Raw genomic sequence first — 27666 nt, 5'->3', positions numbered from 1 at the left:
TCAGCGACTGCTAGACATTTTCAAAAAATGATGTAGAGAGGTTCGTCTGTGTCTCTGCCCCCTCAAAACACTCGAGCACACAAAGAGAGCGCTGCCATGGACATCCCTCCGAACGCTACAGATGGATCCAGCACAAACATGTTTGGCCTGCTTCTCTGCCTACATGTGTAAAATAAGCTGCATCTGTCCAGGAAAACGACAAAAGAACGTTAATTATATGAAGTTTCATGATCTTTCATTTACCTGCCGTATAATATGTGGTGTGCATTTAATGCCCAATGAGTCAAACAGTAATCTTTCAATGGGATTTTTCTGATATCATAATGAGAAAACGTTGTGAATATGTCACTTCTGTACAGTCCCTTTGAGCAGGATGCTGACTACGGAAGAAATGGATTCCTTCTGCTTAACACTGAAATGAGTCACTCACACTGAAGACTTCCACCCTCATAAATATCCAACTCCAAAATGAATGGTAGCAACGGGTATATCAAATACAAAACAGGGAATATCCAAAGAGGGGGATGGTTGTCACTTACCTTTTTGACTATGAATGTAAATGCGAGGCCCGTGGTCCTCTGACCTTTTCGGCTCCTCTGCTGACTTGGTTCAGGTAAGTGCAGCTTGTGTGATGCAGTGGTATCAATAATGAAAGAAAGGCAACCCCCTCCCTCTGACTGCTATATGGGTCAGAGGAGGCTCTCGGTGGATGGGAGAGATTGATGAAGAGCACCGGGGAGAGCGTCGGAGTGCCTACCTCACAGCGGTGCAACCCGAGCCGCTCCCCCTGCACTTGTTCCGAGGCCCCCCTCCCGAGCTGCATCGCCCGGCGCTCTTTAAATGACCTTCAAATTAGCCTTATTTTTCAGAGCTTCAAACCCCTTCAGGGTCCTTCCAGGAAGGATGGTCGGTCCTGTTCTCACTCGCTTTCTCTGCTTTTTGTTTTGTTGATCACAGACGGAGTAAAAAAAAAAAAACAGAATGAATGGATGAATGGGGCACGTGTAGCAAAGGTGAGTGATTTTCACTCCTGTTGTGTCTTTGAAGAGAGCTGTTATGTCTTCCAGATTAGGCACTTACACACACACACACATACACACACACACACACACACACACACACACACACACACACACACACACACACACACACACACACACACACACACACACACACACTGTAACTTTTCATCCATTCATTGCAGACAGTTATACATGTGGTGTGATGGTGGATGGGAGTCACAGTGGGATCCTTCTTCCACTACATCACAGAACAACACTCAGTCAAGCCGGCCATCCATCACTACAGCTGTGGTTTATGTATACACAGCAGGTCATGCTGGTCCTCTGTCCAGACCTGATGCAGGGCCCTTCATTCACCATTTGCATGAAGAGAAACACCCCTCTTACGTAACTAAATGACCTCCACGCTTCGATTTGTAAGGTTATGCTTTGATGGAATCTCTTTTTGCATTTGCTTTGATTTCTGAACTTTTACAGTATTTCTTTTGGATGATTTGCTCACAGGTTTATTATGGAAATACCTAATTCTCCAATCTCAGTTGGACATACATGACATTTGACCTCTGCAACAACAGAGGTCATATTACAGCAAATAAACGGTTGGCTGATGCTTAGCCAACATTTTAAATCCACCTCATGCTGCTGCTTAGCAGCCTTAAAGGTGACCTCATACAGTACAGGCATGTGTTGCATCCTGTTGGGAAAAGCTTTGACTTTTGTTTCAATTTTATTACACTGGGGGAAAAGCCTTAGCCCCAAGAAGACACCACACCTCCACACATTACCTGCATTATAAATGTTATTTGCAAAAGTGGCAATTTGTCATGGAGAGCTTTTTAACATCTGCTCCTCTTTTTAAGTGACCTTGTGCAGAAGAGTGAATGGAAACTTTCAACTCGCCAACTGAAGATAATTGCACAACAATTATGCCCTCATCATAAAGCTCTCTGGAGATGTTAAAAAAAAACCTAATTAACATGATAGATATCACTGATAAAGGTGAATAACCAGAAATGTAAGATCACATTTCAAAGCGATATCTCTCCCCCGGCTTGCTTTTGATACTCTGTCAAACATTTGGAGTTAATTCTCCAGATATCGTGATGGAAAATCGACTCTGGATTCTAACTCGCAGGCAGCCAGAGAGTTGGAGAGCGAAAAACATCAAGGGGAATCAAGTTGGAAAACATAATAAGTCATCGTGTTAGCTGTGTGAAGTGAAAGAGATGGTGTGAAAATAGGCAGGAGGACAGCCAGAGGTGGGGCATGACTGATGGCTGGGTAGGATGGGGGCTTGTTGCTCCAGAAGGGCAAACCTAGCCTGATTGATTGGCCAGTATTTCAGAGAGGCCCCATGCCCATTTGCTTATGATTCTGGGATGCTTTGGTAGCATTTTGTAGACGGAGTAAAAAAAAACAAATGACGAAAGCCACCAATGTACATTTAGAGGTCAAATAATTGAGCTTCAATTAGAAAACTCTTGAATGCTGTCTTCTTATGTTAGTATTTAATTTCACAGGAAAAACGTGCAGATGTTTCATTTGGCCAATTTAAAAAAAAATGGGGATAGGCCTACACTTAGAGACAGTGATGTGTAAATGCTGACACTAGCATGCTAACGTTAGCGTTAGCGTGCTAACGTTAGCATGCCGACGTTAGCATGCTAACATATGCACAATAACGTGATGCTGTTTAATGTTTACCATACTGATTCACTACAATCACGAATATCAACCTGCTGGCGCCGCTAGTAAATACAGGACATCACAAAAGTTGGTAGGATTCATCCTCTGGTAACCATGAATGTCTGATATACCCGTCCTTAGAGCCGTGCTGCTAACGTGATTCAAAATCAGGACTTTCCGGTTAATTAAGCGTTTCTCTTGTCTGCTTCAATTTTTCTCAAGCTGTGCTCCTTCATTACAGTATTACAACGAGAGGCTCATGCATTAAACTTCATATCTAATCTCTCCAGTCTCTCCTAAAGTAGTGTGTGGCTTTGTTCCATGTACTACAACACAAAGAAACACTTACTTCTGGAATGTGCTTCACTGAAGAGCTGTTCTCCATCTGGATGGAGGGATGGCTGTTTCCTGACTCTCTAATATCTATCCAGAGCGGTTATTACAGAGAGAGGGATATCATGGTGCATTATCCACCGACATGGTATAAAAACAATCATGGAAATGTACTCAGCGCGTTATAAGAACATGGCCAGCTGTTTGGCTGTTTTAAAGGAGGAAAGAGGATACACGCTGCTTCCACGTTGCACTTTTCCTCTGCTTTTTTGCCTCTTTGAACCTACTTCAAACAATAGTCAGTGTGTGTTTAGTATCATGCCAGCCATGTGGATGGCATATGCTAACGCTGCGATGTGGCTGGCCGGTTGAAGGTGCGCGCGGTGACCAGTAGCTCTTAGTCATGTCCCCGAGGTGTAACTTTGATGCGAGGGTGGTGTGATGCCAGTGGTTGAAAGGTGATGACTGAGGTAAATGTGTCTGTGGAAACAATTCAGACGCAGGCGCTGTACAAGTGTTGCCACATGAAAGGCCCCTTTGTGGGGCTCCGCTACCTTACAGATGGTCAGCCTCCCTCATCCATTAAATAACAGCGCTCCCATCTCTCCCCGGGCCAGATGTGCGGAATCTCTGATGCTAAATGGAAACAAATCAGCCAGGCTTTACTTTTTAATTGAGCACCGGAGTGTTTATTTTCCTGAGACTGTCATAAAAGACTCCAAAATTCCCATAAAACCCAACTGTGAGGGCAGATTAGCCCATTTAGCACCTCTGGACAGTATTTTACACATGAGACGAGTCTTAAGTGCAGTTCTGCTGGTGGCGAGACTTCCACACGGGACTGGCCACATCTTTAGTCACTCCTTATTTCTGCTCTGTGATCTTGCACTTAGAGGCTCCTCTTGTGAAAGCAGCAGTCGTGAGGAGGTCGCCCTGACATCTTTATCATAATTGCCCTAAATACCCCCATTAGAGAAGCTAGCCGGTATCCTCAATAACAGTAGTCATCCCTGGTAGCACTGGTGCATCTAATTGCCTGGGCCCTTTTTTGAAAGATTGCCTGACATCAGCGTGGCTCCCTGTGGGCTGGCCCTCTTCATTCTCTGCCCAGCAAAGCATATCGTTATCGCAGCCAGCAAAGAGACCAGGCCTCCCTGCTCCTGGATAATTAACTGTCTGGCTTAACTGCATAATGGAAAAAAAGGAACATTGGTGGTATGGTAGTTATTCAAGCAGGCCTTGGAGAGGAGAAGTATAAGACAATTCTGGGGTCATCCATGCTCACCATTTTTCAGTGGGATGGGTGGTAATGTAGAAGGATAGGAAGTCATATTCCAGGCTGGTAATGGAGGATTGGTTTCATATGATAATTAGGCCCATATGCTAATTGCCAAGGAGGCTTGATGAATTCCTTCAGCCCGGCTCTCCACTCCGGTGCCGGCTCTCATATCAGCTGTCCCCAACGTCCCCCCACTTCAAAGGCTCACACCATCTTTACATAACGCCACATTCACTCTGACTCTTTTGGCTTCATAACAACAGACCCTATCAGTTTGTACCCCACCCCTCCATCGCCACCTCCAAAATAAAAAAATAAAAAAAAGACAAGAGCAGCAACAGCAGGAGAGGGAAGTAAAGGGGCGTCTGCAGTTGTTTGACATTTACAAGTCTCTTAGTGGAACGCACGATGCACAGGCCCGCGATTGTGCGCACACAAAGTGTAATTAGAACACGGCGGGCGTGTGTTTGTCTTTGTGTTGTTGTGTGGTGGAGGTATCAAGGACAAGTGCATTAATGAGCACCTGGAGAGGAACAGCTTGTGTCTCCTGGTTAGTGTGACCGCGAGCAGGGCGCAGACTCCTTCGCTGACTTGGATGACGTGACTGATGGAGGGGGAGGTTTCTGTCAGATCTGGGGCACTCCCAGGAGCTGCAGTTTGTCTCGGTTGACAACAGCGCTCACCAAAGGGGCCCCCGTCCCACACATCAGCTGGAAAGGCGAGAGAAAGATGTTGTCCTTCCCTCATGTACTTAGAGTCCTAGAGCTCCTCCTTTACAAAATATTTAGATTGTTTTTAAATTTGCATCTTCTTTAAATATCCTGTTATCCCTTGAACGTATGACGTGTACAGCTGAAACAGCAAAATATGAAACATATTCATGAAAAATAATCTGCAAAAGGAGGGTGACGTGATGTCCATAAACTGCTTTATTCACACACAGCTACATGGATGAGCTGTTTGTTCAGTATTATAAATCATCGGCATAGGAATTCAAACTTTTCTTAGTCTCCAACAGTAAAAGTCAAACCGTATCATCATGAAAAGTTTGGTCAAATAAGGTCGAAATAAATATCCTCCAAATGTCGTATTGATTTTTTTTTTTTTGTGTGAATGGCAGAAGAACAAAGAGACAGAGTCATATCCTCAGTTATATATGGATTGAACAGGATGCATATGGAACCAGAGATACGGGAAAGCAGCTGGAGTTTGGAGTTTGGCTTTGCTTGAAAGTGTGCTGAGATACCGAGTCCAGCCCATAATGAAAAAAATGTACATGCCACCTGACAATCATAACACTGTGACATTGATAGTAACTGTCGTATTAGATTGGCTGCGTGGTATTACGTTGCTCTACTAATAGATTCAGACTGCGAATAGCATTACAATCTCTCTAGTGTCTCCCATCCTCATCAATGCACAACAAGGCCTTGTCTTCTTCCCGGCAGCACTGATATAAAATACAAAAATGTACAAGCATGTATAGGATTCTATGTCTACTCCATGACAACATCTGCTGTTGACCAATAAAATAATAGACAGGTCCACAACAGCTATTAAATGGCCTTTTTCCTGGTAGTGAGAGTTGTTGCTGTAATTCTTCTGTAATGGGTGGCGGAATACAAAAATAATAACAGACATGTGACAAATACTTTACTGTACTCACATTGAAGTTTTACAAGTTCCAGTCGGGTGATGGGTTTTCCAGAGTCTTGTCTGCTGGTGACAGAGCCGCTGGCTTTTATAGGTACAATGACCCCTACAACAGCTTTAAACACATGATACTCATTCAAGTCGAGCATCTCTTCAACTGTTGTGGAAAAATGAAGCTTGGAAAATTGGCCTATAATACCGCACTCCTTCTCCTCTTGTTTCTTTTATCCTGCTTTTATGAAGCATACTTGGCTTCGGGCGAACTAGACACTAGAACAGGAAGAAAAGGTGGCTCGTTGTTGAGATGGCATTCTGTTTTAACCTAAGTTTTCCATCCGGTGCACTGTTGATCGGTGTTTGAAATGAGCAGTATTCTGAATGCTAAGAAGGCCCACATACTTGATAAGGTTATCGATACAGTGCCTCCTCCGAGCAGTTTCTCTATTGAAAAAAAACCCCCAGCCGAGCCCACAGGGACATTTGTGCTTGTGTTACAGCTGCCCATGTTTACCATCCTCCACCTCAGGCTCTTTCCACTGAGAGAAAGATGCTGGCTAGGGTGCAACTCTGCAAATCCCACCTGGATGTGGCATTTGTGACAAACAACCTAGGGCCATGGCTGCCACCCTTTTCCCTTTTCACTCCCGGGCCCTGGCGCTCCTCCTCAGGCCCCTTCAACACTGTTCGTAAGCTCCCCAAACAACCTGTAATTTGTGTCTTGATTAGTGCCATATATTGTGGTGTGTGTGTGTTTTTTTTACTCGAACATGTGAACTGCTTTGCCGCATGCTCTCTTACTCCTCTCCCTTTCACACGCATGCACGCTCTTCATCACTGTGATAGCACATGAGGGGGATGATATAGTTATTCAGGGAATTATCTGCCTCATTGGTGCCATATCTCATCCCATGCTTTTCTGCCAAATGGCCATGTTTCCATGGAGCCTGCCTGTGTTTACTGTGACGTGCCATGGCAGAGCCCTTTCTGGTACAGAGGGACTTAGCACACAGCAGTGGAGGGTATTTCAGTCCCCGTTTGGAGTTTTGGGGCTTACTTCTCCAGCTTTCCCCTCTCCTCCCACCTGCTCTCCTCGCTGTTCCTTCACTGGGTGCCTGTGTGGCTGTGTGCTGGTGCTCCTGGCCCCGTTCTTGGATAGACAAGGCTAATTGAAAGGGAAGGCTGCTCTGTGCTGATCAGCTCTGACAGCAGTGTCTTGCCAGAGGTGGGTGTGCCACCCCATGCTGCGAGTTTTCACAGCAAAATAACAGTGCTGTCGTGAAAAACACAGACCGTGCCACGATTACCCAGGCAGCTTGCCAAAAGGAGCCAGATGAATTTTGCGGACAGAAGAAAGAGGGGGAAACCCACTTTTGTCTGCTTTTCTCAGGCATTCTCCAATTTCATTCAGTGTTAGAACCAAATGAAACCACGTCTTTTTTTTTTTAAATGCAACAATTAAAAATCACGTTTGATCACAGATGTACAGTCATTTTGTGTTGCTTTTACAGAATAAAATGAATTCATCACTAGAAATCTGATATCTCGCCCCTGATCAAAACTTAAATAGAAAAAACGAACACAGGTATAGTTTCATCTGAGCTTCCTCCAAAACTAATGAGGATAACAACATAACAAATATTTTGCATGAGCCACCTTGTATTTGCTTACATCTTAAAGTATATCAAACAACAAGGTTTTTGAACTTTTGCAATATTTTATGGAGCACAAAAAGATGAAGGCTGATGGCATCCATAGAAACTGATATTGGCATATCCTAACTGACGCTGTCACTTTCAGGAGAACTCTTCCTTCAACTCAGACTTCAATCCCCTCGTCCAGCAGATCATTTTAATTTGCTTCAGGTTCTTGGATAAATAGAGCCTCTTTTCAACTTTGATGTTGTGTCTTATCCTGCTTGCAGGGCCTTCCCACTGCCCATAACAGAGGTGCCATGATCCAGTCTGACTTGATGCACCAGGACAGGCTGGGACCCCTCAGCTGGCCCACGTTGGACAGCTGTGATTACTGCTGACAATAATTTATGGTCCCCTCTGATTGAAAACATGAGAGCTGGAGATAGAAAGGCTGGCGCAGAGTCAAGGCACCACCTTAAGATATAAAACTGAGGCCACAGCTGCTGTCAGAAGCAGGACTCCTGCCAAGCTCTGCAGGCCTTCTGCCCATCCAGACAAACTGCTCTCATCTTGCTCTCTTTTCCCTTCCCTTATATTTTATTTCCTTCGTTTATTTGCCTGTAATCCTCAACCACATTGTCTATCATCATTTTTCTTTCACCTTGCTAACACCTCTTCTTATATTTTGCTCTCTATCTTCAACTTCATGTAATATCAACATACATGTCCATCATAATACGGAGGCACACTCTCTGTAATATTTGTCCAAAATGAAAAAGGAACAAATACTCATCCATCCCGGCTGATCAGGTGTCTCTGCGGTGAGCTTTTCCAGCCCTGAGATTACCATGCTAATCCTAACAATAGCAACGTGCAGCTGGTTTGAACAACTATCTGCACCATTGTTTATGTTGTCATCCCTGCTGGATCGCATTCATGAGGAGTAACCATTTGAGTGGATTTGCATTCACCATTTCATCGGCATATCCAGGGATGAAGATCTCCTCCTCTAAAGAGGATGCTGTGTATAATGTTCTATTTTTTAAAAGAGGCCTCGAACCAAAGAGAAGGGGGAGCACCCGATATGAAACTGAAATCAATCAGTCCAGAGATTGAATTGATTCTTATTTGCTCTTAAAAGAGGTTAAAGCTCAAATATTCTCTTTCTTTTTCTTCTAAATAGGAAGTTGATTGTATATTTGTTTATATGTCATTGATTCCACTTCAAATTAAAGCAACTCCCTTCTTGGACAGTGTTTTTCAGTTAGTTAAAAGACAGATGTTTGCTCTATGATTTATGTGTTATATATAATATACATTACTGTGAGCAGTTATTACTTCATTTTATGAATTGGTGTCATTAAAAAAAAGTAGGTTTATTCAAGTTATCACACTGAATCCCCCTACCAGTGTGTTGGCTACCTGTAAAAATAGAAACTAAATTAAGGAGGGAAAATGTTTCCTCTCAGAGCACAATGGTTTGCAGCAACCTCAGAGTTATGTCAACAAGAGAGGGTATGGAATCCCCCCAAAATTCAAGGCGGACTCCTTTGGTGTTGTTCAGAACACACATCTTTATTCACATGACTACAAGATTATAAAACAAAGACAAGCACGTATCGACTGCGTAGAGGTAATGGAAAAAACAGCCACTTCCTATCAATCGAACAAAGTAACAATCACTCTCCCGTTTCATCCAGTGTGTGGGTGAGACTCTAACCTCCCACGACCCTGATAAACGGGTGGGCAGACAATCACAACATCATCAAATTCATTAAAAAGATGGACATTTTTATAATGTTTCCTTTAGGTTATGTTCACTCAGGATGAAACCACAGTAACCATATCAACAGTGCCATCATCATGGAGTCGTGGTCTCACTATTTAACACATTTAACTTTTTTTATGTTGCATATCTGCGTGTAGAAAACTATTATTTGCCACTTTAAACAATGTCTTACTATGATTTGGCAACACTGAATGTGACCTGAACCGATCTCTGCAGAGTGTGACGTAACCATTTAAACATAATGACGGTTGGCGGCACCGATGCCAGTTTGTGACCTCAGACAAATAAGACATATTCATTATGGAGCTCAAATGTATTAATACAATATATTTATGACTCATGTATTTGGCCCAGTCAGTCACTTTTGTACTACTTTTCTGATTAAGTAAGGAATATATTTGACAAATAATGGAGTTTGTCAAAATATTGGAAGGTATAGTACTTAAAATACTGATTATTAATGTACTCATATGATACTGTTTGTGAATATGAATAGTATATATTTAGTATACTATAATCCATGTTTTGAGTCATCTCAAGAGCTGTTTACACAATATATGCTAAATGATAACATGCAGTGTTACGTCTCAGTGATTTATTGATTTATTACGGATATAAGTTTGATCCTTTTACACCTGATCACAGCGTCAAACATTTCATCTTCTATGCCTGAAGATAAAATCTTTCTTAATCTCATATCATTACCCTTTGCCACTTGGTCGTGGTCATCAATTCCTCCTCCTATAGTGACTGACAATCATTTCTGCACTTTGTCCCAGAGACAGCACAGCCATTCATCACGTTGTCACCTCTCACAAGGGACTCAACGGTGTCCATTTATCCAGCCGAGGGAAAAAAATATGACGATGCTGTCTGTACGTACACTAGCAAGATGAAAAACAGAAAAAGTGTTTATAATGTGTTTATTTGACCTGTTAAAATGGAAAAAGATAACTTATTAATGATATCCATTATGCTATTAGAGGAAAAACAAAGATGCAGAAAGTGAAGCCAACATTACGGCAGGGCTTGCAGTTTGTTTTCATGGTGGTTCTTACTAGTTGCTTGATGTTTTTTAGCTCATAGAGGGCTGATACTGTCAGACTTGCTATCTCTTTTTTCCCTCTCATCTCTCTCTCTCTCTCTCCCCCTCCGCCTTCTGAGCTCACATCCACTCTCCGCCACCTGCACACACTCGCATATGCACACATCGATGACATAAAAAGACTGCTTTCTGATGAATAAATTTGTATATTTTAGAACCTATCCCTGTTTCAGCAAGTATTCTCCAGAGGCCCTGCCTTCTCCTCTCCTGAGTTCCCCTGCAACCCAGTGGAGTCATTAGTCTGCTTGCTGTGTTGAACTCTTTAATCATCTGTGTGTTACATAAAAAGAGGACTATTCCTCAGTGACACACAACGGCATGCTCAGCTTGGTCGGGGCTCGCTTTGATGTGTGTAGGTTGTTGTGTTGTGTCTGTGCTATAGGCTTCTTCAGGCTCGGTTTTTTCCATTCCTCTGTAGAGGTGAGATAAGATGTCAGTCTTCCTCTTGTCGCACTAAAGATGTGACTGTGAGTGTATAGTCTTTAACTGCATGGGAGCGTTGGGCCTTTGCAGAGTAGTTTCGGGTTCGTTCTTCTGCCTATGGGGCCGGGATCGTGTTCTTTTCTTTTGTCTAATGGTAAACTTCTTGCGCGGTTCCGATTATATTAACATATTTGCACTTTATCTACACTTTTATTGTGGTTATAACTACAAAATGTGCCATACATTTAAGTCTTAATGCACACACACACACACATATACATTCTGCATCAGTGTTCCACAGGGACGGAGGCAGGCGCCTGCTCCCATGGTATCAGGTTGCAGGTCTGTCAGACACAATGGTGAGGAGTTGCCCCGCGGCTCGGCCGGAGAGGGGCAGAACAATGGAGCCGCAGTGCAGACGGAGCAGCAGAGGGCACGACGGGCCGATCTGTCAGCCGGGCAGAGCAGCGCAGGCTACTCCGGCCCCGAGACCCTCTCCTCGGACATACAATGGGGGGGCGGGAGTTCAAGAGCGCGAGGAAATGGAGGGGAATTCCCAGCATGCTATAATAAAATGGAGTCCTCTATTTTGGTGACTCAAGGAATGGGACACAGTTAGGCTACGCCCCAGAATACATCATAACATGCGGCGATTACAGTGAAGTCATTTCAGCGGGTTCGACGTGCAGCTGGAGATAATCAATTCCAGGGTCAGCGGTTCACTCTCTTGGACCGTTGCTCATTACTTTTGCATAAAAGTAAATGGCTCGTCTGTCTGACAGCTTGAACTTGCACCGTGAGACCATTACCACGCTCTCCTTGCGGTTACGAGAACTTCTTGCTATAGAACGTGGTCGTAAATGACACTTTGAGAGGGACGGAAAACATTTTAAATGCAAGCCATTTTCTGATTTTTTTTTTATTCCATTAAAGGATTTCATGGCGTGAATGAGCAGTTTAACGTGTTGAAAATATAAAATTGAATCAAATCAAGGCATGACGCCCAATAAAGCTGAGTTTGTCTGATCCCAGTTACAGAAAGAAGCACATCACTTCAGACCAAATCTACTATGAGTACACACAGAGCAGCCATCTCTCCATTCTTGCCTTTTATCTGTTGAGGGCATGTGTAATGCTCCAATGTGTTTGGGGGGGCGAGACGTTTAGACGGGGCTGTGCAAACCGAGGTCCTGAAGACTACTGCCCTCAGAGTGGTGACTAAGGGGGGGCTAGTGAAAGCCAGATTTTGTTAAAGCTCTTAATAAGGCACAGTGTGATATATAAGCCTGCAGGCGGCAACGCTCTGTGTGCAAACACTTGTGTGATAGGGCAATCTGTGTGTGGAACAGCGGATGGCCTAACAACTCTGTTATTTCACACACGACCCTATTTGGCCTCTCTGATATCCTTAATTTGGTCGCTGGATTTGATATAGCGCTGCAAATATTTGCTTAGGCACACGTTAACTCTGTTTGCCTGCTATGTTACGATAAACAAACCGCAATGGTATTCCGAATGTAATAAATGTTAAACAGTGCGTGCAATTATACACTTCACATATCTGGCCCTCCGCACTGAAAGCACACTTTGTGGACCCGGGCTCTATTTTGACAGATCGTTATTCCCCTTCCTGACCACCTCGGGTTACGTTCAGAAATGAACTGTTTATGAGATGCCTAGGGTAGACGGCACATTTGAGCCCGTTATGTTAGTGCGAGGAAAATATAGATTTTGACGTGAACATTTTCACAGTTTCAGGGAGCAGAGGCTTCATTAACATGCACAGAGAAAAACGGGTTCATGCAGATCTTAAAGGCTTTAGATCAGAGTATGTTCGGTATAACTGGTAGGTTGTTATTTTATGCTTTGCTCTGCTCTCTGCATTCCTCTTTTCTGAATATTTATTTTATAAGGACTTTTGAGCCTCCGACTCAAGAATGGCCTTCTCCTTAAATTCTCTAATTTTTGTGCTCTTTCTATGCCCTCGCCATTACTCTACATCATCATACATTTAATCTTGTTTGTGTATTTTCTTTTTGCCTCTCTGGTCTCATAAAAACCTTTTTCTGGCTGCCACAGTATTGCTAAATATTCTTATTATGTCCTTGAAAATGGGCATGTTTTTGTGCTCGACAAGGAGTTGTTAGACTTTTAGTAGAAGACATCAAACTGTGTATATCAACGAGAGTATATCTCACTAGTTGCTTGTTTAGAAGATGCACTTTCCTATTCTTCATGGAGGTTGAATGCACATATATGTTGTATCTAAAGCATCAGCCAAAAGTATGCAATGTAATGTCAGTAATGGTTTTATGCCTCTGTGTCGATGACAGCTGTGACAGGAAGTATCATGGTTTTGGGTTGACCATGTGTAAGGGACATTGTCTCGAACGCAATATCAGGAATTTCTTCAAATTTGGCACAAACGTCCACTTGGACTCAAAGTTGAATTCATTAGAATTAGGTGGTCAAAGGTCACTGTGACCTCACAAAACACTTATTTGGCCATAACTCAAGAATCCATGTTAATTATGACACAAATGGCTAATTGACTGACACGTTAAAAGACTTTGGACAGACATGAATGTAAACTGCATGATGGTTGGCGGAGGCGTACAAACCACAAGTTTCTTGCCTCAGCTATAAGTTAAAATCACACTAATCACACTCAAATTCAATCTCTAATTGAATACCGCTGCTGTGATGAATCAAACTCTGCATGGAAGTAGTGAGTTTATGAGATCAGCAGAAAGTGGGGCATGAGCGGCCCGCTGTATTTGGATTATAAGTCAACGTGCTTTTAGCTGCGCTGCTTGCTGAATCAGCTGTTTCTTCGTTGGGATAGTGAATGATCTTAATCCTGTATATCCAGGTAACCTTCTCTGAAGGAGGAAAAGGTACGAGAGTAACGACATTATAGTCGGGCAATGTCTAGACGAAGGCCGCAACATCCCCAACATACTTGATTATGATATGAGTTTTGGATCGTTTTGTTTTTATAGCTTTTTTTCCTCCAGTGACTGTAGAGATGCAACAGCTGTGAAGAGGACAATGAGTAAGGCGTCCCGTTTGAGAGATGCAACGTTATATCTTCCTCTGTGGAAATACATATATACACTATGCAAGCAGCAGCTTCTCTTACTTCTCGATGGTTGTTCTGAAGTAAGCTTTTCTCAGGATGGTGACAGCTTGTAGCACCGGTGTGAGAGGAGGAGAAGACAAAGCACTCTGTACTCCGAGGCCGTGTGTGATTAATGACAGAGGTGTGTGTTGCAGTGGGCACCCTCGGAGCAGCTACAGATCAGTCTTCCTGTAAGACAAATCTGACACTCACCAACCCACCGCCCCACCTGCTACCCCCTCACCACCATCAAACCTCTCAGCTCCTCACAGCCAAGTGCACCCGGCACGACATCGCACTCATAAATCATCCCAAACAAAGCATGTTTAATCTGTGACGCGCAGGCCTGACACGCAAATTTATTACCTGTTGTAGGAAAAACTGCATGTGCCCCACTGAGTCAAGCCTCTATTTACCTTTGAGAAGCCGGCGAAATGCTGGAAAAGACAAAGTCTGCAACAAAGAAAGCTGATGATGGCAGTGTCTTTCAGGCTGAAGTCGGGAGACAAAGCCCCGCTTTGCTCCACCGTCCCGCTCGCCTTTTCATGGCGGATGACATGCTTGCACGACTTCCTCGGCTGCACTTGCCAAAAAGATTTAGGGATTTTCCTCAAGCACATTTGTAAAACATGAATACCAAATTATCTCTTGTGGATTAGAGTTGGATAGCTGCTCTGTGCGCTGGTATGAGTCATAACGCTAAGCGAGAACTGGGCACCTACTACCTACAATTGTGTGATGGAGGGTCGGTTTTTAGAACTCAAACATACAGCAATAGAGCATTGTGAGTGAATATGCATATGTGCAATTCAGAAAACACAAGTTAGTGTGAGGAATAGTGGACTACTACTATATAACAGGCCTCTATCAATTAAACAGTCTAATGGTAAAAAAGGAAAAGAAGAGCAGTGGAGAACAGTGACAGTACATCCTGGTATCTTTAGCCTCCTTGCTATACAGGCTGACAATCTGAATTACAGTAGCATTAGCTTGATGTGGAATGGTAGCTAAAATGCCAAGAAGAGCTGCTAAAAGGCAGAAATAGAGTGGTCTCTCTCCCACACGTTCCCTTTGGCAGTCTCCCTTGATCCTGCTCGTCCTCAACATGTCTTTACACTACAAATGGTGGGAATGAGAAGTGATGGCACCTGCTGACTGGCTTGGGGGATGTCAGAAACTCTCTCTCTCACACACACACACACACACACACACACACACACACACACACACACACACACACACACACACACACACACACACGCGCGCTAAACAAACAAGGGATTTTGCTTATGATGCAATCATCAAGTCAGAAAATCTGTGAAATTAGCCAACAGTGAAACGCTTTAGTACAAAATGGTCCTCATGCCTCATAGAACATAATAAGAAACAAGAAATTAGAGGAAGTGTCTTGTTCCATTTAGCTCACGACTAATGTATGTTTACAAGTGCAAAAGCTGCTAACATCTCCCAGCAACTTATGACATTGTAAATGATTTGAGTCATTTCAGGTGATTCATTAAATAATACTCAGAATTAGGGACAAAATGAATAATGGTAAAAGCAGTTTCATTCCTGACCTTGTTGAATTTTTAATGAGCTCAGTATGACGGAGACTCCATTTTATAAATGGAGCCATAGGCTCGTGTGAATATTGAAGATAATTAAAGAGCGTTATTACCGGATCTCTGTACATCTGCAAGAAAAGAGAGGGGAGGGGGGGGGCGTCAAGCGAACTACTCAACCTCGCAGTTGATGAGCATTCAGCGGTGCGATAAACAGAGAATAGTTTATAGTTTAAGAAACCCAGGAGACTGGCGGTCTCAGGAGAGATCATCAGCTCATCATAAGGACCTTTGTGTCGTTCTCTGCCTCGGGATGAGCACAGACGCTCAACAAAACCTACTGCAGTGTCAAAGTTGTACAGAAGTGAGGTAGAAACAGGATGAACAAGCATCACAGAACACTTGAGAAGTCGTGCCTGTCATTAAGCCTGTGTAGCAAATGCGTTGCAAACTGTCTTGCTCTGCGTAAAGGAACGTTACACTGCAGATGACCACGAAACCTTACTGGACACTTCTCTACTGACCCACATTCACGGGCCATCTCGTAGCTCCGTGTTATTTGCTCCACTTTCCTCAGCCAAATGATATCATGAGGGTTTTCCCTTCAAGTGTCGCTCCCTCGTATTACCAGTTATGTGCTATTCTATGCTATACGCAGCCGGCGGGGCCTTGGTTACTTATAATTACCGTGGGTAACGAGAGAAGAGATCCAAACTGTGAGACATGGAGTATTTTAAGATCTTGGTCTTGATTATCTAACACAACGCTGCGGTCTCCTCGGATACATACCTACTGCAACCATTAATAAAATGATTCAACACATTTTTATGTCCTTCACTGTAACAAACCTCCTAGACTTTTATTACTTTTTGATCTTTTTTTTTACAACTACTTGCAGGTTTGTTTAATAAACCCAACTGGTGGTTATGAAAGGAGCTCACACTGCAGAGCAACTTTATATTTCAGCGGCGTTACCTCAAAAGTCACTGAAACCGCAGCCGTATGGCATTTGTTGGCACTGTTTTGCCCCCGTAAGTGAACTCGTAGCGCGTCGAGGACCAGGGATTGGTGAGGAGCGTTGAGGGCTTTTCAGAAAGGCTGTTTTTAATGAGCTTCAGATAATGAAATGTTATTTCAGAGCTCGGTGGTCAGACTGCTGTCTCAGAATATTGTGTGACTCAGTGATCTGTTTGTGCTATTCTCATTTACAAAATAAACATTTATTTCTCTCGTCACTATCGTATTGTAGATCAAACTTGACTTATATAGCCTAATAAAGCCCGCTGCATGCGACGCGTGTTTTAGTCCCTTTTTTTTTAATTGGAGGGAAAGAGTGTCTGGATCTATTTGTGGTCTGGTGCAATGTTGGAAATGCCAGCTGTCGCGCATCAAAGCCCTGCTGGAACAAACCGTTATTTGGCAAGTCCCTGCAACTTCATGAAATGCATCACTTACTAGCCTATGCCATATGAAATAGGTTCCCCCCATAATAAAAAAAAAACATATTATGGACATTTGATGAATAAATACAATTTGAAGACGACGTGAACTACATATTATGTTGCACTATGAAGATGTATTTTATCGTAAACCAAAAATAATTCCTTTTCCTCCGAGCCCTGTGTAGGAGGAAGGGAAAGAAAAAAATCTTCCAACACCTTTTGGTGCTTTTGACTGACAGCTGTGGCTGGTCGAGAGAGCCCCGAGCCAAACCCTGTCACATAACGCATGCCCGACATGTCTATGTCCATCTGGGGTCCTACCTTTCAAACCACTGCCCCCCTTGCTCTCTGCCCACAGAGAGACCAAGGGACAAGAGGAGGAACAACGTGGGACGACGGGCCTCTTAGGGCTCTGAGGGAAGCATCCAAAGCCAGCTGGTCTGGCTTTGAGGTAAATCAATGGGCAGAGTGAAACAAAGGCAGCAGACAGAAGAGGAAGTGTTGTAGACAGAAAGAAAGGAAGGAAGAGACAAAGACACGTGTAGAGAAGTGGAGATTGGAACAGCAGGTTCTGTGAACAACACCGACAATCAGGTGAGACACAGGTGTCAAGACAGGTCTTGACTCCTACCACATGATTGATATGTGATGCCAATTAACACTATAGTCATTTCAAGATTGCCTTTTTAATCATGATGCTCATACAAGATTGTATCTTTTGTGTGATTGTGTAGATCTGAGAAATGCTCCCAAACTGCAGCATTATGTTCAGGTGAAACCTAACGAGCTGATCATGTAAATCACGATCTAAGCACGGTTCCTATTTTTGCTAACATTACCTTTTTTTTTTTTGTCGCTGCCATCATTTTGGGAAGATGGGAGGCAGGGGTGTGTGTCATCACAAAAGTGCTGCTAAAGGAGATGCTGAGAGCAAATTGGATCCGCGCTGTTGTCAGTTGGCGTCAGCCTGAACTCACTAAGAAACCACCTCACAGCAGAACCATTACTGATTGGAAACACTCCAAGAAAACAGCTGGAGACGGCTTCTGCCATCGTTACTCACAATGCAGAGGAATGAGCAGAGTAACAGCCATGGGTTAGACGATAAAAAGTGAACAACTTTAATTTATTTTTTGTAAATGTGCATAAATAATGCGATATTGCTAACAGGCTCTCAGCTTTGGACGCACATCTTAAAGGAGGTGGGGAAATCATTTACAAATTTTTAGAATACGACACTCATATGGTGTTATAGCAGAATTAATGGCGTCTTGAAAGGTGATTGAGTGCTGAGTTCAGTGCTTTAAAGGAGCATCACACAGAGATACCTTATCGACATTTAGATGAACTTGACTAAACATGAGGAGCTTGGGAGGAGACTGAAGAGCTGAAGAGAACTTATCAAAGTTGGTGTGCTACTTCTCTGTTAACTACCAATAACTCTGTAGGTTGAGGTTTTAAATCGGTGCTTTTGTGGTATATTGATTGCACTTTGAGCCAGCCACATAATAAAGTGTTTGTTATAATGGTATCACAGTATAATTATGTGCCTTAATATTCTTAATGAAAACTTGTTAAACATCTCATTTCATTGTTGTAAGTATGCATTCATTTGAAAAATATATATATTTGCCCTGTTTTTCCTGAATAACTAATAATTATTATCTTGGTAATTCTGAGAAAAACTTAACTGGAAAAATATTGTTAATTTTTTGAATTAACAACATTATTATCTTGATAATTCCAGAAATGTTTCTCTCATTTACTTGAGAGCTCGATTTCATGGAAGCAAACATGTCCCGTTTAGTTTAATCCAGGTTTATTTTATTTTAGGTTTCACACATTGGGAGATAGTTGAGATGGTTATGTGGTATTGTTATCATTTTGTCGACTATGCATAAACCTCAGACCTTTCCAGTTGTTCAGATGTTAACACCGTTCTGAACTGTTGGACACTTCGGCGGGACAAATAAATGAGAGCTTCTCACTGGATTTTGAGGTATGTTAATTTTAGAAAAACTGCAAAGAGCATATTTATTTTTCTATGAGATATCATATCTACTAAGATAATAATTTTGTTAATTTAGAAAAACAGCATACTTCATAACAAAATGAAATATATATGCCAACAAACAAATGTAAAGTAGTGCATTGCCCTACAAAGTAGTTGCTTGCTTTATGTAAAGGGCTGGTGTGGGTGTGAGAAGCAGAAGGATGTACTATCAATCAAGCGGCCACCATCAGAACAACAACAGTGCCCCTCTGGTTTAGCATTTAATCCACATGTTTTTTTTCTTTCCCTTTGAAATGGACATACATGTGTGATGCACACACTTATTTACATGGAAAGTAGCCTACTGTTATCCTCATCTGGCAGAGATTGAAATGGAAATCCTGGCAGGTAGTGTTTTTTTCTGTTGGAGCCTGAGTTTGAACAGTAAAGTAAAAGTGCAAACTGCAGGAAGAGTCAGCCCACATCTCCTCATATGGCCATAAACCATGTCTTCAGTTCATCTGAATCTGTGCACGGGCAAGAATCAGCAGTATCATGTGGAATAACTTATAAAATATTCTAACATATATCGAAAATAATAAAGATGTTTGCATGTATGTATATAAATGGCATTACAGACCATTAAGAACAGTTGTTCCTCTTTGGCCTAGAGCCCTGCGGAAACAGGAGAGATGAGGATGACTTTTCCTTTGGGACGGGGACTAACTGGTGAAAAAGGTAGCACAATACACCCGGGACCAGGCTATACTAGACTAATACAAATGAGCTACATACAGCAGGAGCCATGCTTTGTAAAAAAAAAAACCTTCCCTTCATTAGTGAGCATGCAGTGTAATAAAACAGGATGCCATTAGAGGAGGATGTCAAAATAATCACATCAGCCGGGGCAATGGTGCCATCCAATCAGTGATTCTGTTTGCAGGGACACCAGTTTGCCATTTCCAAAACACACACACACACACACACACACACACACACACACACACACACACACACACACACACACACACATTCAAATGTAAGTGAATTAGTCTAGTGAGTCTTTGTAGTCTAACATTTGAAATGACACTTGCAGTGATCAATAATGTGCCCGTGAAATCATGTGACCTAAATGATGAGGTCATATAATAACGAGATGAGTAACGTGTGAAACTTTTGTGCAACTTCAGATCCCTTTCTCAAATGAAAGTAGCAATACCACAATGCAAAGACAACGAGTGAAAGTCCTGCAGTTAGAATTGTGCTCATATGTAATCATGATAATTATCTGCTGAATGTACTTATACTATCAAGAGAAAAAGTACTCATTACAGAGGCAATTATCTACTATAAAATAGTTTATTTAGATGCATTATACAAAACCAATGATATCCATGATTAACATACATATTTACAATCAAACTGCAATAATTATGAGCGTCAGATAACAGTTGAATACTTCCTTATAAAATGTAGTGGAGTAGCAGTGTTAGCAGAAAATGGAAAATACTTGAGTATTTAAATGGTAGCCCTATTCCCATGACATCACTTTAATCTGCCAGCTTTCTTTATAAGAAGTGTCCATGTGGATGTAGTTACTCTCTCTAAGCCAAACGTGTTCATATTCAACATGTAATTGAAACAGTGGATGTTAACTGTGCTCAGTTCCTATCGCACCTGCTTCCAAAGGCCTGTAAAAAAACAACCTGCTGGACCAAGCACAACTCTGAGCCTGCACGTACACGTGACACTGCTCATGGTTGAGTCAGCTAGATCCCGCCTCCCTCCTCTAATTGGCTGCTCAATAGACGCTGCGGACTCTCGTTGGCTGTGCCAGGTGCCCTTTAAACCAAATTCCATCGCTGTTGTCTTAGAGATATGACGTCAAAAGTATCTAATGTGATGAGGCCGAGCCAAGTAATTTGGGAAAGTAGTCGTCCCAAAGTAAAGTCAGTCTTGGAGAAAACAGACGGTACTTATTGTAATTGTTGCCTTTGATTCAGGTGGTTGTACTTTTGTTTTTGTTCGTTTTTTTTTTCCTGGTAGTTTTGCCAAGTTTTTTTTTTTTTTTACTGTAACTGATTCATCCTCGGGGCTGTTTGGAAACAAGTTGTTATGATGACTATGATACGAGTCAAACAACAGCAATACGTTAAAAATCTAATCAGTAAACTGAAGCACAACACATGGACCTCCTCTTCATTTACGTGTTTCTTTTAAAGCTTTTTATTACTTATTACTAATGTTTTGACGGCGGTTTGTGTGCGTGTGTGTGTGTGTGCGAGAGAGAGAGAGGGAGGGAGAGAGAGAGAGGGGGAGGCAGTTCGTCAGATAAAGGGGAGGAGTCTCTCGCTGACAAGAGGGAGACTGGCTTTTACTGAGTTTGTCAGCTCCCCCTAAAATAGCAGACAGCGTGTAAATGTGAACTGAAATTAGGTTTCTCCACCGGAGCCGCCGATATAGAGTGTCTCTACACGGCAACCGACTTGGGAGTGAAGGTGAGTAACGGAAATAGAAACAATGTTGCGTTGCGTGCGGCGGCGGCGTACCGCGAGTGAGAGCAGAAGAGCGCAAGAGGGAGACGTAGAGAGGATTTGGGAGACGGAGACGTTATCTATCTGTCCATTTAATCTCTTCTCCCCGGATACGGGCAGAATGCGAGGCGGGCCACGGACTGTAAAAAGCCGCGTTAGCGTCGCTCAACGGCGGCCGCGTTGAATTTATCGGCAAGGTTTTCACGTCGCGAAGCGCCCAAGTAAAAGCTGCGTGGAAAAAGGAAAAGGGTGCCGTCAGACGCGCGCGCGCGCTGTTGATATCAAGTCAATTGCGAGAAACTTTTTTTTTTTTTTTTTTTTAAACAGGGTTCATCGTCAACAGTACTGCGCCGGTGATAAGCCCTGCTGTACGTCCTTTTGTGAGCCTTGGAACTCCCTCGCAGTTAATCCTGGGATCCAAAGTGTGTGTCCAACTGTAACGTAGACACTTTGTACAAACAGGCGCATCGTTTGGGCAAAATATATATTTAATAACGACGTCACAACAACCAGAAGTTGAGTTCTGACACCGAGTTTACAGTCAAGTGTGCCCCATTACAGTATCGCAACTTCAAAAAAAGCAGTCATGTATTATTATTATTATATTTATTATTATTATTGTATTTACATGTGTCTTAAATAAAAAATTAAAAAATAGTTTCGTATTTTGGCGCTAAAGCTTACCAGTTCGGATAATTGCTTGACGTTGTTGGTACTGAAATCTAGATGGTGCTGGTCAGCTCGTGCACGGTGACATCACTTCACTTGCCTTTTGCCATGCATGTTGCCAGTGTCTGTCTATCTGCGACACAGAGGAGGAGTTGCATGACAGCAAGCCTGATCTAATTTAATTTCTACGCTTTAACATGATACATATATATATATATATCCATCCATATATATCCAGGTGTCCTAATGTGACATGTTTTAGAGGTTAACTGTTGTCTCGATATACTTCTTTAAAATATATTTTTTATTTTTAGTCACATGCTCTGGGGCCGGTGGACAGTAAATTTCAGAAAGCCGTGCGGTCAGTTTGGCAACACAGCTTGTGAGAGGGGGGTCTTTGCTGTGTGGTGTTTCTTTTGAATCTGTGGGACTCTTGTGACCTTAACCCCTCGCCAGAGTTGGCAATGGCCATTGGTGATCTGACCTTCTCAAATGTTTTCTAGTGTACGCCTACACCATGCACGTCTCATTAATATTGTACAGAAGGGATAGATTTTTATTCAGTTGAAGCAGAAAAATGCCTCTGGCATAACTTGAAATTGTGCTCTATTCACTTCGCTCTTCTTTTTTTTTTTTACAAGTTTATTCACTCTTTGGAAGATGTTTGCTTGTCTGACATGTTGCAACTTGTAAAAGAGTGTTGTGTGTCACCGCGCAGATAAAATCCAGTTCTGTAGATCGGTAAACTGTATCGGCATCCACAGAAGCATTTGAGATTGTTTGGTATTCCCTGTGTTGTTTGCTTACACATATTTAAAATGTATTTCTTCACCTTAACCCCAGTAGTGCATTTTAAAGTACATCCCTCAGTTACTAGAAGAGAGGACTCGTTTTTATTGTTGAAGTAATTCTCCAGGGACATGAGTATTAAAGCGGGCTTGTATTTTTCTCCGTCCATTTAATGTTGCCGCCGTTCTGACGGCGTGTACATTACCATACCAGCTGGTTGCCAGTGATTTCTAAGGCAAAGCAGTAAAGCACCCTTCAATCTGCAGTCATTAGCTTGTGTGCTGCCCCGGGCCTCACCAGTAATGGGCCTTGTTGCTCATGATCCACATCACGTGAGCTCTTATGTCTAATGTGTGGATGAGGGATGTTTTCAGCGCTGCCGAAATGAATGTCGTTTTAACAATTTATGTTGCGTGTTGGTCAAAGGGATGGATGTGATGTCAGTGCGTGCAGGTACAGATAGGGCCATCGTAAATGTCTCCCTCACGCATTTGATGAACTGTTGCTTTAACCTCGGAGACCCCAGATGTTGCACCTTTGCCTTTACGCGAAGACACGGGGGGTTTGATCATCTACTCGATTTCCACTCTGGATCGTTTAATCAGCGATACGCTGGTGAAGTATCATAGATGGATGATGTTCCACGATGACTACCACTGTTTATTAAATGCTTTAGCCTTGTTATATGGTATGTTTGTGTGCCCCTGCGTGTTTCTGTAAATGCGAGTGTAAGTTTTCAGTAGAAAAGGAGAAATGAGAGGTGGTGACGGTGTGAGGAACGGGCAGCTGCAGCATCTTTTACTGCACTCCTCATCCCACTTCAATCTCAGTGTCTCAGCTTCTCCTTCCAGGAGAAATGTGGAGTGTGTGGGCGAGTCGGATCTGCAATTAACGCCGGTTGTCAGAAAGAGAATGCTGGCGTTTACACGATGCCTCTGAATCACTGAGTGAAAGTCTTTCTCCTCCACTCTCCTCCTCCCAGGACATTTTCCAAGGAGGACAAAAACACCAGAAAGCTGAAAGCCAAGGATGTATCGAGAAAAATAAGAGAAAGAAGCTGAACATTCTCGGTCCAATAAAGAGGACTGTGTTTCTGTGATTGGTTGGTTAGCCAAGATGTTCCTTTTATACAGTAAATGCAGTTCTAGCACTACAGTGGTTATGGATATTAATGTTGTTTTAGGAAAATTCTTTGACACTCATGATGATGAGTGTGAACATTAAATATATTTTCTTGGTTGATGAAAATGGCTCTTTTTGCATCCGAAAGTTTGAATAAGTTCACACATAAATGTACTGAAGTGACTGGAGACACATTTTCACTTTAATAATGATGGTTTTTCATCTTTATTTGTGCAGTTAATTTTAAAACCGGTGTTTTCTAGGATCATAGCAACATGATTCATTGCGCTAATACCATCAATATGGAGATTCCAGCGTTTTCCTGTGAGACCTGGAGGTTGGATGCAGAATCTTGAGCCTGGCAGATAATGTTTTACGCCGCAGTTAACTGTAGACCGTCCCCTGTAGACCGAAGAGAAAAGACTTTAGGAAACACATAGTTGACCATTGGTTTGCAGAAAACCAACAATCAGACCTAACCTATACATGTAAAGCAGAACCGTTGACATGATCTGATTTAAAGTCAAGAGGCACACTTTTATGAAATAGTTTTTTTCTTTAATGGTTTTTGTCCATGCTTTCTAGGTCACATTTGGGTCATTGGTTACCATCAGTACCTCGGTGCAAAGAGGTCCTGGGATCAGTTCTTGGCCCTCTGTGTGTTTGCTTTTACATGTGCTGCCTTCATGTGCTGTGATCATGAGCCGTTGGTCTGAGTTGGGTGTCAAACAACATCAACTTAACAAATACTAACATTAACGCTGTCTGATTTAACTCAATCTAAGGTTATTATTTCCTAAATAAGTACTTTCACATTATGCATAAATGCCTTATATACCACCATAAAAACATATAGCTCTTACATCAAATAATTAAATATCACTGGCTTTCAGAAACTCCATTGATATTCCCCAGTATTGTTTAGGGCCTCTAATAGCCTGAGGTACGCTCAGAGGGTGAATGTATTACTCGCTGAGGCACTGTTTGTATAGCAAGACTGCTAACAGTGACCTTTCAACTGTCCTGCCCTTGACTGAGACCTCTGGTGGTAAGCCACCCTGTTTGGCTCACTCAGCACATGTGCTGCTGAGCAGGGCAGAGCAGCTTAAGGCAGCACTGTCTTTTCCTGTCTCCCCTGCTCCTCCGACTGGAGGGTTTCCTCACCTCTTCAACCTGGACCACACAGGAGAAGCAGCGGGAAGATCCTCAAGCAGGACTCGTAGTCTGCTGCCGATCTGCTTTCACCACTGTGTTCCCAGTCTGTCTCTCGCTCCACATCCATACTGTTCACCGACTGTGACTCTGAATACAAACACACTATGGCATGGTGTTGTATATCGCCACTGAAGCCACGGTAGTGGCCTAAAATAACATCATAGTTACTTGTACTGTGTTTTTTCGTGTCTGTTTGCAGTATCATACGGCACTACTTCTCAAGTCGCTGGTTAGTGTGTTAACATTTTGACAGGCCACACTCTCTAATGAGCAGAACGAACAGCACATGCACACTGTGTGGTTTGGGAGGGTAGACAGTGGAAGCATGCGGTGGAACAAAGGTGATAACTTTCAGAAGTCGAGTCATTTAGCACCTTTTTTCGAAAATGCCTCATCCTCCTTTCTGGACTGCAAGTAAAACCACAGCATCACACAGTGCATCATCTCAAAAGTGTGTGGGCCAAACACGGCATGCAACCCAAACATGTGTGTGCCCTGTGGTTTCATTAGTCATTCTTTTTCTTTTTTTAAAGCCTGATTTCATATTGTTGTTTACATGAAACATTTGCCTGCATGGAGACAATAATAGTGGGCGACTACGTTGCTGCCCAATACTGTGGTGATATTAAGTTGAATCATGGAGTCGGAAAGGAAGTTAAAAAAGACAACTCTTTGCTGAGTTGCATTTTAACTGAATTTTAATGAGACTCTGAGAAAAAAAAAAACATAAATCAAAGGAATATATTATAATCTAATTTACTAGATCAAAAGATCTCCCATGATTGCTAATATACCCCACTGTATTGAATTCCCGATGTTCAACTGTAGATCTTAAAATGCATCTATCGCTGGAGATTTATCTTCTCAGGCTTTGTATAGATGGTTAAGTAGTCTGGCCATGAGCAAACAATTGAATTTCGTGCAAAGTAAACTTTCTTCAGTTATGTGTGATGAAGCTGTTTAAGCTGTTCTAAAATAGGTGATTTGAAACATTCAATGTAGCCTCAAATGATGTTGATGGAGATGGAAAGGAGTAGTTAATGCAAGTGTTTATCAATGGCTGGTGTCTCACAGCTATGAGAGCTGGGTGTCACAGTAGCTGCTGGAGGAAAGAGTTGGATCTCCCGCAGCTCGACTGGCCCTGTGGCCTCTCGAGCTGCAGGAAGGAGGTCTGGCCGGCGATATCGTTGTTTTTCTGTTTGTCTGAGCAGCCTGAACCAGGACAGCTGTGGGGGATGTGATTCCTCCCATTATTCTGCAGCACACACCAGCCATAGGAACGGGGAAGGGAAGTGACCCAGCACCCCTTGCTCTCTGGAAGCCGCTCCGACCCGCCGCGGGGCTCTGACGTGCAGTTCAAAGTTGTCTTCCTCTCTGCTGTTAGGGCTTAGCTCGAGCAGCATGAACACTGCAACGCCTCATGAATGTTCTTTTTTAGCCAGACCACCAATTTCCAAACTGTCACACATTAGAACGAGGTAGCGTTTGTTGTCTTTGTGTGAGCGGATTTAGGATGATAAGACTTTTAGACCTTGCCCACTTTAGGGGAAGTGTACCATGACTTAAAAGTGATACTTTTAAGTCATGGTGTCGCCTCTCGGCTTGTACAGTTCAGGCGGCTTCCTTGACGGTAAACATTACTCCTCTTTACTCTTGAAGTGGGCAGAATTTCAAAAATCTCTGGCAAGCCATTTTTTAAATGTCTAATTCAGTCAAAACTATCTTTTAAATCCGAGGGTGATTCAGAATGTGTTGTCATTGCATCTCCAGTCTCTCGATCCCAGCTCTCAGTAGTGTGACTATGGTTGTGAGTGAGGTGTTGACTCTCCCGCTGTGTGTGCGTCTGCCCGTCTGTCCTCTCCCTTTCTCCCAGTCCACTTTCCATCTGTGTGCTGTGGGCTGCAAATCTAGTTGGAAACGGTGTAGTGTTTCCACCGGTGTGCTGTTGCCAGCTTGTATTCATGTCAGACAGTGTTGTTCTTGATTTTCTTTCCCTCCGCCCTTCAACCTCTGTTGCTGGTCCGGCTGACAGAGGTGTACAGGACTGGGACTCGGAACCAGAGGCAATCGGCAAACAGTTTGACCGAAAAGATTCCTGGAGAGGCGAGCAGCAGCAAGCCCTGTGGGGGTCTCTCTCTCTCTCTCTCTCTCTCTCTCTCTCTCTCTCTCTCTCTCTCTCTCTCCCTCTCTCTCCCTCTCTCTCTCTCTCTCTCTCTCTCTCTCTTTCCCTCCTCTGTCTGCCTCCCTCTCTCTCGATCACACTGTTTGCACACAGTGTTCATGTGACAGCTCGCA

General features: G+C 42.9%; 1 protein-coding gene across 8 annotated transcripts in view; it reads left to right on the top strand.

Annotated features, from left to right (window-relative positions):
* Window positions 1-17405: 17405 nt before the first annotated feature.
* The window catches only part of mef2aa (myocyte enhancer factor 2aa), a 53305-nt gene continuing 43044 nt past the window's right edge, over window positions 17406-27666 (top strand). For 2 of the 8 annotated variants that reach the window (XM_084016789.1, XM_084016786.1), the window contains exon 1: window positions 21374-21540. The gene's annotated coding sequence lies outside the window, so the exon portion shown is untranslated. Of the gene's footprint in view, window positions 17644-21373; window positions 21541-27666 lie in introns of those variants that run through there. The other 6 variants (XM_084016793.1, XM_084016788.1, XM_084016792.1 and 3 more) reach the window with 4 other exon arrangements.

This window comes from Eutrigla gurnardus, assembly GCF_963514095.1.
Source record: "Eutrigla gurnardus genome assembly, chromosome: 9".
Taxonomy (NCBI): domain Eukaryota; kingdom Metazoa; phylum Chordata; class Actinopteri; order Perciformes; family Triglidae; genus Eutrigla; species Eutrigla gurnardus.
Note: the sequence above shows the minus strand (reverse complement) of the source record. Positions and strands in the feature narration are given on the sequence as shown.